Consider the following 17,445-nt stretch of genomic DNA (forward strand, 5'->3'; position numbering starts at 1 on the left):
TAAGCACCTACTGTGTGTCAGGCGGTGTTGCAGACATTAGGCGTACAGTGGTGAATAGTACAGGGAACGTTTTTTCCCTTTTGGAATTGAGAGAGCACTCCTTGAAGAGCTTAAACGTCACAACCGGAAGAGACCTTGGAAATGATGAAAGCTGACCTCCTCATTGAGAAAATGTGGCCGGGTAGGGAAGGACCGCTCCCAGGAACCCAGGTCTCTTTGCCCTGCCTTCCCTCTGCAGTTCTTTACTCTGGACCACATCTGGCTTCGTTCTAAGCTGCCAGCCCTGTTCGAATCTTAGTTATGTCACTTGGTGCATGCATGCTCCTCCTTAAAAGGTCAGTGGGATTAAGCTAAGCAGTATTATTTTCACTGCAAACCCAGGGAGGAGAGGCATTCTCTGAGCTGAGAAACCTACTGAGTAACTCACGGGGGAAGCATTTCCCTAAGACAGAAATAGTGGGTGTTTATGTAAGCACATCATCTTGACCCAAGCTCTTAAACATTCAGTGTGGCGTAGTTGAAGATAGTGAGGAGAGGAAGGAGGTGGGGAGGGAGCTGGATTAAGGGCTGACATCATAGATCCGTTCTTAGAATGAGAGGCTGTTGACAGAACTATGATAGGAGTCAGACAACCTGTCCTTAATCAAACACAATAAAGGCTGTGTTGTGCATGCGACTTTCACAATACAAAGTTCAAGAAACCGGTGAAAAGCATTACTAATTCTCAGAATTGTAACTCTTCAATTACTGCTGCTTTGACTGTATAATAATCTGTAATAAAATTATTTGCTCTTTCTAAGCAGACCTGAGGTAATCCCCAAACTGAAGTAGGAACTTACACCATGAAATGATTTCAGGTGATGCATGGATCAGTAGTGCAGATATACATATACACACACATGTATCAACCACATCAGATCCATTATTTCACAAATGTTATTCATTCGTATGAAAGCAAAAGTTCAAGTGAGTGAATTTAAATAAAAATGAGGTGAGTTTTTATTGTATGTAAACTGCTTAAAATTCTTTCTGACAATAAGCACGTTTAAATCATTGAACAAACTTTAAATAGATTTCAGTTATTGATACTGTCTTTAGAATTTTGGACCATGCCTTTAAAACATCCTGATTATTCAAGAAAGTCTTTTCTAATTAAAAAAAAGAGTACTCTCATTCCTGTAACTCTCCTTCATTAAATAAGTATTTACTCTTTTGCTTACATTTAATACAAAAATCTATTGAGTTATTTTGGATATTGTTTTAAACCAAAATTAGGAAAATAAGTTCTGTAAAGAACAGAAAACAAATTGAAAGATTATAAAAAGGAAACTAAAAAAAAAAAAAAGCCATCATTAAATTTGGTTTGGGGCTTCCCTGGTGGCGCAGTGGTTGAGAGTCCGCCTGCCCATGCAGGGGACACGGGTTCGTGCCCCGGTCCGGGAAGATCCCACATGCCGCGGAGCGGCTGGGCCCGTGAGCCACGGCCACTGAGCCTGCGCGTCCAGAGTCTGTGCTCCGCAACGGAAGAGGCCACAACAGTGAGAGTCCCGCGTACCGCAAAAAAAAAAAAAAAAAATTTGGTTTTATCTTTAATCCTCCTAGGAGACTATATAAACTACTCCTTCCATCTTCTTTTACAATTAAGAATAGAAAACAGAAATCTCTATTGAATAATCATTGAAACTGAAAAAACAGGAGAGAAAGGAGTAGAGAAGACAAACGAAGAGGAAGTATTAACAAGAATGAGCAAGAATTGGGGAAATAGGAGAAAGACAGAAGATGGTGAAAGAGAGAAGTATAAATAGAATAATATCTTTAGAGAAGAGGCAGAGGAAGATACTCCGAGAGTTAGGCTTTGGTGGAATAACACAGAGTTCAATTCACTTTGAAGGATTTCTGATTAAACTTTTAAAGCTATGTTACATTTGTACAACCAGAGACATAGTGGGACTAACATGTCTTGATGTTCCGTAAACCTGATCAAATGGAAATTTTCTAACCTATATCTTAAGTCTGTGCATCTCAAACATTTTCCCAACATAATTATTCAATTATAAGTAAAGTCAGACTCATTTATTTAATTCCTTTTCTGTGTGGCAATTTTCAAAAGGCCACGGATAAATTAGTCCTGAATGAGTCATTCTGGTAGTTATTACGCCATAAGACTTGCAAAACTCAACTGAGAAGCTTCCATCTTGTTATACTTATTTATATTCAGTGCCATTTGTAATTGTAGCAAGTTGAAATAAGTTTTGAATAAGGATGACTATCTCGAGGGTTTAACATTTGTGAAGCCTCCCAAACAAAATCCATGTTGAAATATAACATTTTAGGCAACATCTCATTTGAGTTGTGAGGCAGCAGATTTTTAACAAATCCCATTACCTTTGTCTTGACCTACATGTGTGCCAAGAACAAAGTCAAAAATTTTAAGTCAACGTTGGCAGTTGTATTTATCCTGAAGTTGATATACTTTGAACATCCTTTGATTTGTGCATGAAAATTTAATTGCATTTACTTTTAATATTCTGCAAGTTATTAGTCTAATACCTGCCTGGCAATTTGATATTGCTCAAAATTGGATATATTTGTTGATAAACCAATATATCTTGCGTACTTAACAGTTTGTAATAACGATTCAAGGGGTAAACCTCTCTTGCATCCAGAGGTCTAAAGATTTTCCAGGATTAAAAACTATAACCAGGATTCTTCCTTATATATACTGACCCGAGGAATCAAGAATGTATTTTTGAAATTTGTGCTTAAATAGCTTATCCTTCTAGTTTTTGAACTACTTAAGTGAATAAAATTTAGACTACCTAAGTGAATCTATTCACTTAACTCCTTAAGTGAATAAATTCAGGACTATCTGCTAGGAGAGATTTGGAGACAGAATTTCTCTATACTGGTTTCCTTGAAGAGGCTTACCTGCCTTCCAAAACCAATTTTCAAGTCCATTTCAACTCCTGATCTGATAAAGCTCTTTCTTCAGCTTTGCTAGGAATGAATATAATGGAAATGATTTCTTTCCAGAGTTCAGGATGAGTTCAATAATCTGAAATTGTTGCCTGCAATCCTGAGTTATATTTTCTCTTGAAACCACATGCCTGAGTGTTTGTAACAAACAACATCGCCATTCCCCTAACCTCACTGTCATTAAAGCAGTTATTCCACGTCCAGACCATAAGGATATCCATTCCTAGGTGTTGCTACATCATGTATACCCTTGATAATAAGAATTAAAACCTTAAACTGAAAAAAAAAAAAAGCTATCAGCACTTCAGTTAGACTTTCCAATATTACCGTTTCACTATGGTATATGTTTGGTATATGGTATATGTTTCAACCTTAAGAGTATTTTTGGGTCTTTCTCTTTCAAGTGTGGGATCAGCCCATCAACAGAGTCTATTCCTTATTTGGTATGAATGATACCCAGGCCCTGTGAGTTTCAGTCAATACCACCTCTCACACTTTGATAACAACAGGAATTGTCAGAGTCTTTTCTGTTTGTGAGGTGGAATGACCTCTTCGCTGCCCTTTTTTGGAGTGTCAGGGTTTCTGAAAGGTGGATTTCCAGAGTAGTGAATTCTGAGAGTAGAACGTGTTCTGCCTTCCCTACCTTGAGAATGCCCGCAAAACTCAGGGCGGGGTGGGGGGTAGATTCCGGGTCTGCAGCCTCAGCAGCTGCAGTCAGCTTTGAGAGGCTTTGCCATCTAGAGTAGATCTGCCCTCACTGATTGGGAACTCCTAGGTTACGGGCTGCTGTTTGTCTTTCACAAATATGAAACTGCACTATTTTTGGAAGCGAACTTGGCAGCGGCATGTTTTTGCTGTGTGTCACAGATCTTGGAACCCACGGGTTGCAAGGAACTTAGAGATTCTTTAGACGAATCCTGCAGAAGCTGATAGTTCAAGGTCACAGTGCAGGCGGAGGAGGAGGTGGCGTCCAGAAACCGGGACCCTGGGCTACTGCACGCATTCTTTCAGTGTTACCTAGCACCGCACTATCGTGTTTCAGAGGTGCTCCTCTGCGGGCCCGGCATTGCAGCGAGCAGGCCAGCTCAGCTCGCCCCTGGCTGGAGGATGTGAGCACTGGCTTAAAGACCTGAGTGCCGTCCCCAACCCCGAGAGTCCATGATGGTCCCTGTCTTAGTCAGCTGAGGCCACCATATCAAAATACTACAGGCTAAGTGGCTTAAACAACTGAATTTTATTTTTTTTACGGTTCTGGGGGCTGGGAGTCCAAGATCAAGATGCCAGGAGGGTTGGTTTCTGGTGAGAACTCTCTCCCTGGCTGGTAGATGGCCGCCTTTTTGCAATGTCCTCACAAGGTGGAGAGAGAGAGAGAAAGCTCTGACGTCTCTTCCTATAAGGACAGCAGTCCTATAGGATCAGGGCCCCACCCTTATGACCCTGGGTAACCTGAATTACCTCCTTAAAAGCTCTGTTTCCAGATACAGTCACCTTGGGGGTGGGGGCCTTAACATCTGAATTGGGCCTTTTAAATAGAGTCCGCAGGGAACTGGATTGGACTGTATGTTGGATAAATTTATTTTGCCCTGTTATCTACCTGGATTTCAAATAGAGGCTCTTTAGGGAGCATTGATTATCTGGGCTTCCTAAAGTCAAGTCAGAGTACAAATTTATCTGGAGTCTCGACAGCACTGGGCCACTGAACCATACTTTGACGGTAATATTTGAATTCAAAGGGCATATGGTGAAAAGTATGTCTCTCTCGCTCCTCTGCCCTCATCTGTTAATAGTGAATTCTTTACTTTTATACAGGTGGTCTGTGCATTGACAAGCAATCTGTACGTGGTTTTTCTTTTTACACAAATGGTAGCATACTGTACTCACGGTTCTAGACTTTCCTTTTTTCACTTAACAATAAATTATGACAATTATTCAACAGCAGTGCATGTGGATCTAATATATTTATATACTTTGCATTTTATAAAATCTGTGAAATACTTCATTGTGGATATACCACAGTTTTCTAACCAATCTCCTCCTATTGATGACCTCTTAGGTTATATTTCTAGATTTTTAATTATCTCTCTCAAATATATAAACTGGGCTGCAGTGAATATCTTTACAAATATTCACATATGTACATACACGTACATCTGTAGGATAGGTTTCTAAAAGTGGAACTGCTGTGTCAAAAGGTATGTACAGTTTATGATTTGCTGGAGATGACCATATTTCTCCCCATCATGGTTTGTAGAAGAGGGTTTTAAGTGGGTCTGAAATGTGACAGAGTTTGATGGAAGCAGAGAAACTACACAGATTTGCTTTGCACTATCTGTTTGCATTGGCTCACAAATCTCATATCCTGGAATGTTCTCCCAGGTCCTTTCTGCCTCGTGATCCCCAGCTCAAACTCTTCTCTTCCATGAAGTTCTCCTTGATGACAGTTTTCTCACTTTTATTCTTGATTCGTTCCACACGATGAACCTTCTGTACATGGAATCAGGAAATCTAATTCCCTATAGATATGACTCTCTAACGCTTTGCTAAATACAGTTTTCCTCTTTAAATATTTCTTGTGTGTATGTTATTTCCCTAACTAGATTCCATAATGAAAAACCAACATTTACTTTGCTTCTATAATAGTAGTATATAATTTTTATAACAGTTAATAGGATAAAAAAGAACTTTTGCATTCGTATTTTATTGTTTCATCAATGTTTTGAAGTAGCCATAGCAATAATAATGATAAAACGTTCTCATATTTACATAAACTGTTAATAATGTATAAGTATAATATATAATTAATATATAATAATTCTTATTGTTATTATTATTTCATCACGGAGGTGAAGAATTTGAGACACAGTGAGATTAAGCGCCCAAGTCACACAGCTATGAAATGGCAAAGGCAGAATTTAAACCAGTGTTAACGAGTCCGAATCATGTTTCCTTCCCACTGGCTCGCGCTTTCTTTTACATTTAGTAGTGCTGAGCCCTCAGTAAAGAGCTGTAGATTGAACATAAACTTGCCTCCAGACGATCCAGGTGAAAACCAGGTGGGTGACAGCCTTGAGTGGAAATGTACCCTGCGCTCTACTGCAGGGAACCTAGCAAATGGATCGTTTTGCCCTTCAGGGCTGCCAGTCTTCAGGGAATACCTTTTCTCGTTTTTGCAGAGCCTGGATTTCCTCGCTGTCAGGCCTTGCTTTGGTCTTGATGCCTTTTAAATGTGGTTTTTGTAGTGTGGCCAGCACCACAATGACGTCACTCACGGTTCAGTATTAGCCTCTGGCTTGGCTTCGGGAGGGCTGGTTACAGAGGTTAAGTGTGTGAGCATGAGCTCCACAACCAATACCGGTATTCATGATAAGTAAACCTGCAGACGAGTCTTCTTCTTGCCTCCCGCTTGCGCCCTTGGTCTGATCCGTGCGCAGATCAGCTGGGTTCTAGAGTGGCCTCTCCCGTCAGATCCTCCGGGCCTTTGTCTTGGTAACTCCTCTTGGGGGGGTTGGTGGGGGGGGGGGCGGCAGGGAGGGATGTTAATCTGGCTGCAGCTTTCAACACTTTGCCCTCTTTAAAATCTTTCCGGAGTTGGCTGGGCTGCTTGGAAGCAGGCGAGACCTTGGATTTCCACTCCAAACGTGGTTAATCTGCTGGCTCTCGTATTGAGGCTTTCCACGAGCCATTCTCTTGGAGGAACTAGAGGCATGCGTGTCTCCCTGTGGCTTGCGGAGGTCTAGAGGGAGCTGAGGTGGAGTGGGTAATTATTTAGGAAGCTCTTTTATTCTCAGATGCTGGCGGCAGCTATATTTAGACCCTAGGAGGCAAATTACCACTGTTATGCCAACACCACCCACGCAGGCAACATTTTTTCATGCCAGGCCTGTCATTCCTCCCGGCCAGTGTTTTATGATGAGTGATTGTCACTGCCTTCCTTACAGTTCTCTCCCCAGGTTCTTGTTCATGGCTGCATGCCTGCCAGTGTGCTGGGATTTGGGTTTGGGGAAGAGGGGTGGTAGGAGCTATTAGGGAGAGAGAGGAGAGAAAGGAGACAGGGAATAATTATCCTTCTCAACTCAGAAATAATGGCTTTAACATTTATTGAAATCAGTGCCTGGTTGAAGTCAGTCTATTCAAGCAGGATAAAGACCTTAGGGAAATCATAAACAATCTTATTTCTCCAGGCCACATAAACACCTAGGAAAACCAGGGGCACTCACTATGATCAAGGAAGTTCTGGCTCCCACTGCATGGCCCTGGGAGGCCTACTCCAAAACTATGTCCCACTGCCACCTTCACTATGGTAGGCAGCATGGTGCCCCCTCCCCCCAAAGAGGTCCACATCCTAGTCTCCAGGACCTGTGACTGTGTTGTCTTATATGGCACAAGGGACTATGCAGATGTAATTAAGTTAAGGATCTCGAGATAGGGAAATTATCCTGGCTTATCCAGTGTAATTATAAGGATCTTATAAAAGGGAGGCATGAGGATCAGAGAAAGAGGAAGAGATGTGATAAGGAAAACAAAGGTTGGGGTGATGTGACCACAAGCCAGGGAATTCAAGCAGCCTCTAGGAGCTAGAAAAGCCAAGGAAACTGGTTCTCCCCTCGAGCCTCCAGAAGGAGCCCAGCCTTGCGGACACCTTGACGTTAGCCCAGTGACACCCATTTCAGACTTCTGATGTCTAAAACTGTAAGTTAATGAATTAGTCTTGTTTTAAGCCACCAAGTTTGTGGTAATGTGTCACAGCAGCAATAGGAAACGAATACACCCACCAAGACGGATTTTGACACCTGTAGGGAAGATGCGTCTCTCCCGAGGGTGTCACTTCTCCATCCTCTCTTCCTCTCATGGATCCTGGGGAGGACTGTGGATCCCACTGTTCCTGGTCACCTGCTTCTCTGTTCCAAAGGTCATCCCTCCAGTCCTGTGTGGGAGGACACAGCGCATGGAATCCCAGCTCTTTTCCCCAACAAGAAGCAGAGCCCTCTCCGTGTAGCACTGACACCAACTTCCAGAGTTGCCCCTGGGGAAGTGGTGGGGGAGGATTGCTAGTTAATATGCCCAGCTCACCCTTTGAAATAGGTGTTTCTGAGTGCCTCCACCCCACCAGGGAGGACCAGGGTCAGACAGCCTTGTCATGCCCAGGAAAGCTTCCCTCACCCAGTTAAAGGTGGAGCATACCATGGTCTTCCCTGGGCTGCTCTGGAACAGACCGTGAACCCCTCTCCTGCTACAGCGCAGGTGCAAGGCCCAGGCCAGCTGACCATGCTGCAGCCTCCTTTTCCTCCCTCAAGCCTGCCCCAGAGATACAGCTCTACTGCTCAGCCTTCTGCTTTATCTTCCTCTTCTCTTCCCAATCCCTTGTTAACTCTTTATCTCCTGATCCCTAGCAAGTTTGTCTGACAATTCCTGTGCATGCAGATGGAAATTCTGAGGATGAGAAAAAGGTACATTAAAATGCACCCAAGTATACTAAAATTTTAAATAAAGAGAACTCAAGCTGGAATCATTACCACACATTCTTTTTTTTTTAAAGTAGAATGGATCAATTTAATTAATTAATTTATTTTTAATCAAAGTATAGTTGAGTTACAATATTATATTCATTTCAGGTGCACAATATAGTGATTCACTGTTTTTATAGATTATACTTCACTTAAAGTTATTACAAATCAGTGGCTATATTTCTCTGTGCTGTACAATATCCTTATTGCTTATTTATTTTATGCACATTCGTTTGTGGCAAGGAATCTAAGAACTTGAAGAATTTTTCATATTATCAATAAAATCCCTTCCTCCTGGGAAGAAGCCAAGTTTACTATATTGTATATATTTTCAGAAGACATTTTGATTCTGATTTTTTTAAATATATACAATTTTTATGTTAATTGTACTCCAATAAAACTGGAAAAAGTAACAACACCAGCCCCCTAAAAAGCAGTATCACCTTCTATATTTTGTTTGTGAAATTCATCTTTTGTTGAAAAAGGCTGTAGTTCATACATTTTTGTTACTCTTTGTATTTCATGATATGGATATTCCACAAATGATTTATCCATCCTTTTGTCGTTAAGCATTTCAGTTGCTTCCAGTTTTTAACCTTTAAAAATTTTTCTCCAATGAACATCTTTGTCATGTCTTTTTAAATTTTTTATTGAACCATACTTGATTTTACAATATTAGTTGTAGGTGTACAGCGCAGTGATTCCATGTTTTTATAGATTATGCTCCATTTAAAGTTATTACAAAATAATGACTATATTTCCCTGTGCTGTACAATATATCTTTATTGCTTATTTATTTTGTACATGGTAGTTTGTGTCTCTTAATCCCATACACATATTTTACCCCTTCTCCCTTCTCTTTCTCCACAGAAGACATTTTGCATTATTTTAAGAATTTTAGTTCTAAGAATTTTAGTTCTTGAATTGACTCCATTAAGATTTGGACTCTCTGAAGATGATTAACATGATTCCAGTCTTTCCACATTTGGTGTAATTATTCTATCATTACACTGGGGAAAAAAATCAAACACACTTTTCTTTGCTCTCTAAATTTATCCTTTAGTTAATATTATTCCCTTATGACTTATCGTTCTTAAATTTCACTTAGAATATATTTATTTGTTTCAGATTTTGAAAGATGCTTTATCGGTTGCCAGCAACTCACATATGTAACTGTCTTTTGCCTTAGTTAGACTCTTATTTAACGCTGAAGTCTTGACTTTCAGAGTGGTGTTTTCTAGTGAGGAAACGAAGTTTTATGGTTGTACTGTTAGAGTGGCTCGGAGGCTTCAGAAACTAATATTTGCAAAAGATTTTCCAGAGGAAAGTTGTTAGTGGAGTGACGAAAGCTATCATTTTGTTTCACTTCAGAGATGTCTACAAAAGAGAAAGCAAGTAGCAATTTCTAGAATAAGCAAAGGGAAACATTTCGCTCCAGATAATGAACACTCTGCCTTGTCTGTGGAGGCATCACATGGAGAGCCTGGGATGGGTGTCTGAAGAAGCCTTTGGCTCCTTGATGTTTACAGTGCAGTCTTGGGGCATGTGTCAGCCAGTGAATATAAATGCCAGAATTGCCATGCATTAGCAGGGTTGTCTAGAAGAACCTAGCTATAATTTGGAAAATTCAAATAAAAAACAGATCCAAAAGAAAGGAAAAACCATTCTTTTTCATTTTGTTCATTTGTTCTTGATTTTTTTTTCTTTTGTTACTGGCCACCGTCTCTTTGTACAAGTAAGTCAGTGAATTTGCTCCCGTGTCTAAGGATTTTGGCAAAGCTCTCTCTGAACAAGAAGTGAAAGGCTCTTAATTTCTCTGGTTGGTAACCTATGACTGGCTGGGTCTTTCCAGAATCAGCCTGTCAGCACTCACCTATAACTTGCTTCTGCTACTGCCTCCAAAGCCAGATGATAAATAATTAATAAGTCCTCAAGATTTGTGTTCCATGTGGTTTAGGAAAAAAAACAACAAGGAGATAGAAAGATTGTGATTTGATGCTTCAGTTTACACAGTTAGTTGTTAATATTACAGGGTAAATGTCCAAGAGTTAGAATTTTTTTTTTAAGATGTTGGGGGTGGGAGTTTATTAATTTATTTTTATTTTTAATTATTTATTTCTTTTTGCTGTGTCGGGTCTTCGTTTCTGCGCGAGGGCTTTCTCTAGTTGTGGCAAGTGGGGGCCACTCTTCATCGCGGTGCGCGGGCCTCTCACCATCGCGGCCTCTCCTGCCGCGGAGCACAGGCTCCAGACGCGCAGGCTCAGCAGTTGTGGCTCACGGGCCCAGCCGCTCCGCGGCATGTGGGATCCTCCCAGACCAGGGCTCGAACCCGTGTCCCCTGCACTAGCAGGCAGATTCTCAACCACTGCGCCACCAGGGAAGCCCCAAGAGTTAGAATTATTGATATGAATATTTAAATGATTTTGCTTCTTCCAGGAAGCTTAGCTTATACAAAGTGGCAACATCCATCTGTAAGATCATAATTTATCTGTTACCAGTCAGTTACTTTCATCTTTCTGAATGTTTTTAAAGCCTACTTAGAAGCTGCCACCAGCTTCCTTTTTGTCTTGGGTAAGCTTCCTAGGCCTCAGTTTTCTCTTTTGCAAAATACGGAGTTTGGACTTGGCAGGTGGTCTCTGGGTGGCTCCCCGAAGTAGAGCTCTGTGGTTCCACAAGAGTTCTCCATAGCTCTGCCCACATCAGGAATCTCCTCCGTGGACTTTCTGTGGATGAGATTAGGTAATCAGGAACCAGATGCCACCACCAACCACCACGATAATAAAGCCTGTCTTGAAATTCCAACTGGATCCACATTACCTTAGCTTAAAAGCCTCTTGATGCTATTTTCCAAAAGTGATGTGATACGTACTTGGTAACCCTGGAAACCTCACTGACACCAGCACCTGTGCGCTCCAGACCTTAGGGCCACGTTGGAAGCAACCAGGGTCTGGGCAGTAATAGGGTTAAACCTCTATGGCTTGTGATAGCCTTTGCTGGAGGGGCAACCAAAATGCTTAAAATAAGGGCTGTCTTTTCCATTGTACGTATTCATGAGAACTACCAATCAGCGTTTTCAGTGTGTGGGGTGCTGGGTTGTTTGTGATGGTCGTGGTACTGTTTTGCTGTTATTTAATATATGTCTGCAAAATACAAATCAGAGACAGTTTTACAGTTGACTTTAAAAGTGAAAAGTCAAGTAAAAATTTTCCATTATTAGATTGCTGTGTAAGATAAGCCCCTATTAATTGCTGTATATTGAGCTTCAAAGAATTCAGGTCATATTGGAACAGGAGGACAGAGGGTTCCATGAGGGAATTGTTCCCATATAAAAGACAAGTGGAACTAATGTGTTTGAGGATTATAGGAAATGTTATTTGTAAGCACGCGCAGAAATAGTAGCATTGGGGGTGGAGGGAACAATGGAAATATGGAAAAACAGGCAAATGGAAGAATGATGCAATTATTAACTTCAGGAAAAATGAAGAAAAGGTGTGTAATTGTAATATACTACCTGGCTCTACAGTGAACAGTATTTGCATTGAATATTATTGATTCATCCAATGAGGGCTTAGGTGGTGATGTAGGGATGGTAGAGTGAATATGAGTTAAGTCATCTACAATGACAGGATGTCAATAGAAAATGTTCAAAATTAATAATCCAAGAAATGTTAGTAACTTTGGAACTATGGAAGGAAATATCAAGAAGAGTTGGTCCATCTGAGAACCACCAGTTTAAATGTATGAGTTTTGCAATGACACAAAGCGTTTTACTAATAGGAACATAAATTATATTTGAGAACGAATGTTTTCCGTCTCCTTTGAGAAAGAACAAAATCATTTCTTTTTTCAAATTTTTATTGGAGTCTAGTTGATTTACAACGTTGTGTTAGTTTCAGGTGTACAGCAAAGTGAATCAGTTATACATATACATATATCCACTCTTAGATTCCTTTCCCATATAGGTCATTACAGAGTACTGAGTAAAATTCCCTGTGCTATGCAGTAGGTTCTTATTAGTATCTATTTTATATGTAGCAGTGTGTATGTGTCAATCCCAGTCTCCCAGTTTATCCCTTCCCCACTTATCCCCTGATAACCACAATGAGGTATCACCTCACACCAGTCAGAATGGCCAACATCAAAAAATCTACAAACAATAAATGCTGAGAGGGTGTGGAGAAAAGGGAACCCTCCTACACTGTTGGTGGGGATGTAAATTGGTACAGCCACTATGGCGAACAGTATGGAGGTTCCTTAAAAAACTAAAAATAGAGCTACAATATGACCCAGCAATCCCACTCTTACACATATATTCAGAGAAAACCATAATTCGAAAAGATACATGAACCCCAATGTTCATTGCAGCACTGTTTACAATAGCCAGGGCATGGAAGCAACCTAAATGTCCAGCAACAGAAGAATGGATAAAGATGTGGGATATATATACGATGGAATATTACTCAGCCATAAAAAGAACAAAATAACGCCATTTGCAGCAACATGGATGGACCTAGAGATTGTCATACTGAGCGAAGTAAGTCAGAAAGACAGATGATATCGCTCATATGTGGAATCTAAAAAAGGGAACAAATGAACTTATTTACAAAATCATTTCTAACCTTTAAAAAGTCACCTAACCTGGTTAGTCCATATTTCCTTCATCTGTAAAATGAAGGAGAAGATGATGTCAGGGTGGATGATAAGGCCTCTTCTAGGACCTTATTGCCTGATTATTTTATCCCATTCAAGTCTAGAAAGCTGACATCGGCAGAGCACTTAATTCAATGTTCAGGCAGAGCAAGCTTTGTAGGCTTTTAAAGAGGATAACATTGTTCCTTAAATCACTTTCCGTAATTAACTTTAATATCAGTAATCTATTCATGTAAGAAAACAGCTACTTTCCATGAGGAAGTTTTATATGCCTTTTCTTTTTATTTTGCTCTTAAGTTTGGCTTCAGTATTACTACCGAACTTGTGACATTCCTTTTGAAATGTCAACCCCTTAAGAAAAGAGAGTGTTATTTCTTTGTCTTAATCTTTTTATATAGCCATGATTTTACCCACTAGGCTAGCAAATATAAGTTGTGGGTAAGGTGACTGAGCAGCGCTATGCAATAGAAAAATAATGTGAGCTACTTATGTAATTTAAATTTCTAGTAGCCGCATTTAAAAAAAAAGAAAGGAAAGCGAAACAGGAGAAATTAAATTTAATATATTTAATGTAACCCAATTAGCACAAATGTTATCATTTCAGTATCTTATCAGTGTTAAAGTATCTCAGTATTGTCAAATATTAATAATTTCTAATGATATTTTTCGTGCTGGTCTTCAAATTCCAGTGCGTACTCTACACTTCAGCACATCTCAATTTGGACGCTACATTTTCATCAGACATACTTGATCTGTATTTAGATTTTATAAAACTTACACTTGAAAAAAGTAGATTCTCCTACACAAGTTGTCTCAGACATACTTAGAAGTTTTCCAGTAATTGAGCTGAGTACTGGTTTTAAATTAAAATTTAAATTAACTAACATTAAAAATTCAATACCTCAGCCATACTCGCTACATTTCAAGTACTCAAGGACAGCATGTGGCTAGTGGCTACCATGTTGGACAGCAGGCGTTATAGAATGACTGATGTGTTCAGTGATTTCAGTGGATGCTCAATATCCAAAGAATATCCTTCTCCCTTAAGAGTAGAGATGGGAGAGAAGGATGGTTGACTGTCCCTTCAGATAGGTGGTTTGAGTGGTAGTTTTCAGTAGCTAAATGTGACTGCAGCTATATGAGGACAAGTGGGCATGAGAAAGTATGAAAGAGCTACTGCTAAATGATTTTTTTTTTTTAGTTAAAAAATAGGTGGGGAAGAGGGGAAGAGTTCATGTTTTTGCTTTTTTTTTCTGTGTGTAAACCTCTTGAAGAGTGATATTTATGAAGCAGTATATGTCACTAAAGTAAGCCAGTAGAGCAAGTATGTAGGATATCAAAGAACTATAAAGAAAGGAAAGAAGAAGAGTAGTACTTTTGGCACAGTTTGGGTTTACCCAGAAGCAGACCTAAGGCAAGGATTCAAGTACAAGCCATTTATCTGAGAGGTGATTCCAGGAAACACCAGTTGGGGAATGGAGAAATGTGGCAGGGAAGGAAAGAAGCCAATAAAGTGTGTGTTATTAAGCAGGTTACCACCATGAGCCACTGAAATTCAATCCCACTGGGGAGCTCTGGGAAATGGCCGGGAAATGTACCACAAAGTCCTACCAGCACAGGGAGGAGGGAGCTGAGGTATTTACGCACCAGCTTCCTCAGTCACTAGTTCAAGACTGCTCTCCAGTGGTGGTAATTCCTCCTTACCCCCACACAGTCCTGAGTCTAGTGGTCAAGGAAAGCCGTTTACTGAAAGAAATCCAGGTGCTAGCAACTGAAATTCAGGACAGTGTATACTAAAATGGTATGTGCTAGGGGGTATGGGTGGGTAATGGACACCATCTGCTGCAGACACTCTTTGACTTACAGTGTAGAATGTATTGAACAAAGGACAAGAGAGGTATATTTCAGATCTGTGAAGCTTTTTCAAAATGCATACTCAGTTTTCCAACCTTCTCTCCTTCCTAGACCTGAGATCCTGATAAAATGGACCCACTTCTCCCTGTCCTGAGATCTACTGATAGAGGCATAAAGACCAAGGAGCCGTATAAACTTGATTCACTTACCCGTTAGTCTAAAAGCATTTCATAGCAATGTCCATCACAACCAGTTGCTAGAATTTATGGGTCCAGCCAAAGGATATGCAGTGTTTTCCATTTTGGAGTTTGGGCTCTGAGAAGCCATTTACTATCCACCAAGGTATATCATCAAGTTCTGTCATTTTTGATATGTTTTCTCAATATATTAACAGTTGGTCTTTTAACTGACCTTAATTATTTGTTGAATTCGTAATCCATGTCATCTTACCACAGGGAAAACTATGTGGGGACTCCCAGCTTCTAGAAACCAAAACAAATAATTTCTCTTAAGAAAGGGATTTTCCAATCTGAACTTTTAATAAAGGGAATTTTCACTTCTAGTTTTCAAAGACTACTGAAAACAACTTTGGAGAATACTAAAAAGAAACTAGAGATGAATCAAGGAAAGTAATGAGGCATTTAATAATTATGCAATGAATTGAGAATTCTGGGCCATTTCTACCAAACAAATAAGAAAAGTTATGAAAAGATATGATTCATGTATATTTCTCTATTCTCTGCAATGGTACATAAAATAAATATCTAAAAGTTCACTAGCTCCAAGATAATATGATTGTTTTTAAATTGTAATTATAAGTTCTGGCCACGCAATGTTAAAAATAGTCCAGTGGGGAATAATTGATGTGATTTTTCCCAGTAGTTCAAAGCAGAACAAAACACAAATCCATGTTTGTGTTGATTATGTGACTGTTTCAAACTAAAAATTATCCAATTTTTATTTTTCACTACCTTAAGAGAGCAACATGAGATGGACCATTAATTGCTGGCCCAGTTATGTTCACTTTTCCTTTGAAGATTAATTTTTTTTTTAAGATTTATTTATTTATGACTGTGTTGGGTCTTCGTTTCTGTGCGAGGGCTTTCTCTCGTTGCGGCGAGCGGGGGCCACTCTTCATCGCGGTGCGCGGGCCTCTCACTATCGCGGTCTCTCTTGTTGTGGAGCACAGGCTCCAGACGCGCAGGCTCAGTAGTTGTGGCTCACGGGCCCAATTGCTCCGCGGCATGTGGGATTTTCCCAGACCAGGGCTCGAACCCGTGTCCCCTGCATTGGCAGGCAGATTCTCAGCCACTGCGCCACCAGGGAAGCCCTGAAAATTAATTTTTGATTTAAATGCTACAGAGTTTCCTTTCGTTGACCAACGTGAGGTCATGTTGTAGAAACGGGAATTTGCTCAGCATGAGCCTTGTGGCCCCACGCTGTTTCAAGCTGTCCCTGTAGTATTCAGGTGCTCTAGGTTGTCCAGAAGCTCATCCTTTGTTTCTGGGTCCCAGTGAAAGCCAAGGTTGGTGTGCTCCTTCCCACCCCTACCTACCTCCTCTGGTCTAAATGCAAGTTTTACACTGTCTGGAATGTTTTAAATAATTATTTGATGGATGAAATACATGATATAATAACTATTAATATTTATTGACTACTTACTCTGCTCTGGGTTCTTTATATGTATTATCTCATTTAATCCTCACTCAACCCTTTGGATTAGGTACACTTACTATTAGAGTTTTGGAGATAATGAACCTGAAGCTTAAAGATTTAGTAAATCTTCCAGGGTCACCAAGCTAGAAGTTATTGTAAATGAATCTGCTATTTAATTTCATTTATTAGATTACTAGGAAGAGAAAATGCTGGGGAGTTTTAATCTCTTGTAATCTCCTATCCTGCAATTCCATTATTCTGCTCCTTAATGAGACTTACATGTATATTGGTTTTTGTAAAAACTAAAATTAGAACTTAAAACATTTTATATGTAAGCAGAAGGTTCTCTAAGCATGATTATTTGCTCCAATAAAAACTGAATTACTGTAAAAGTCAATTTAGTATTCTGTGATTTCTCTTATGTCAGCCTGGACTCTGTATCATTTTTAACCATTCAGAATTCTCACAAAAACTAGAAGTAAGTTATTTATGATTCTGATTTACTGAATATGTTCTAAGAAAATGCTTACAGGTCAGGCTATAAATAAAATACGTTATTTTATATTCATCACTCCCCCTACAGTTATCACAAATTCATAGAAAATTCTGCACACTTGTAAATTAGGAAAAAATATAAATTTTTTTAAAAGCCTGAGTCGTTGATCATCTCAAGTGTAGCTGAGGAACCAACATCAGTGAGTTAATTAAGTTACTAGAGCTTTTCCAAGGAAAATAAAATTAGCTATTGTGAGCATCTCCTTTAAAATTTTTTTTTTTTTTTTGCGGTACGCAGGCCTCTCACTGT

The 17,445-nt window shown here is 39.8% G+C and overlaps 1 protein-coding gene across 3 annotated transcripts in view; it reads left to right on the top strand.

Annotated features, from left to right (window-relative positions):
- The window catches only part of RNF150 (ring finger protein 150), a 288,285-nt gene that overhangs the window by 118,240 nt on the left and 152,600 nt on the right, over nt 1-17,445 (top strand). The window lies entirely within an intron of this gene.

The sequence above is a fragment of the Globicephala melas genome, chromosome 5 (genome assembly GCF_963455315.2).
Source record: "Globicephala melas chromosome 5, mGloMel1.2, whole genome shotgun sequence".
Classification (NCBI taxonomy): Eukaryota; Metazoa; Chordata; class Mammalia; order Artiodactyla; family Delphinidae; genus Globicephala; species Globicephala melas.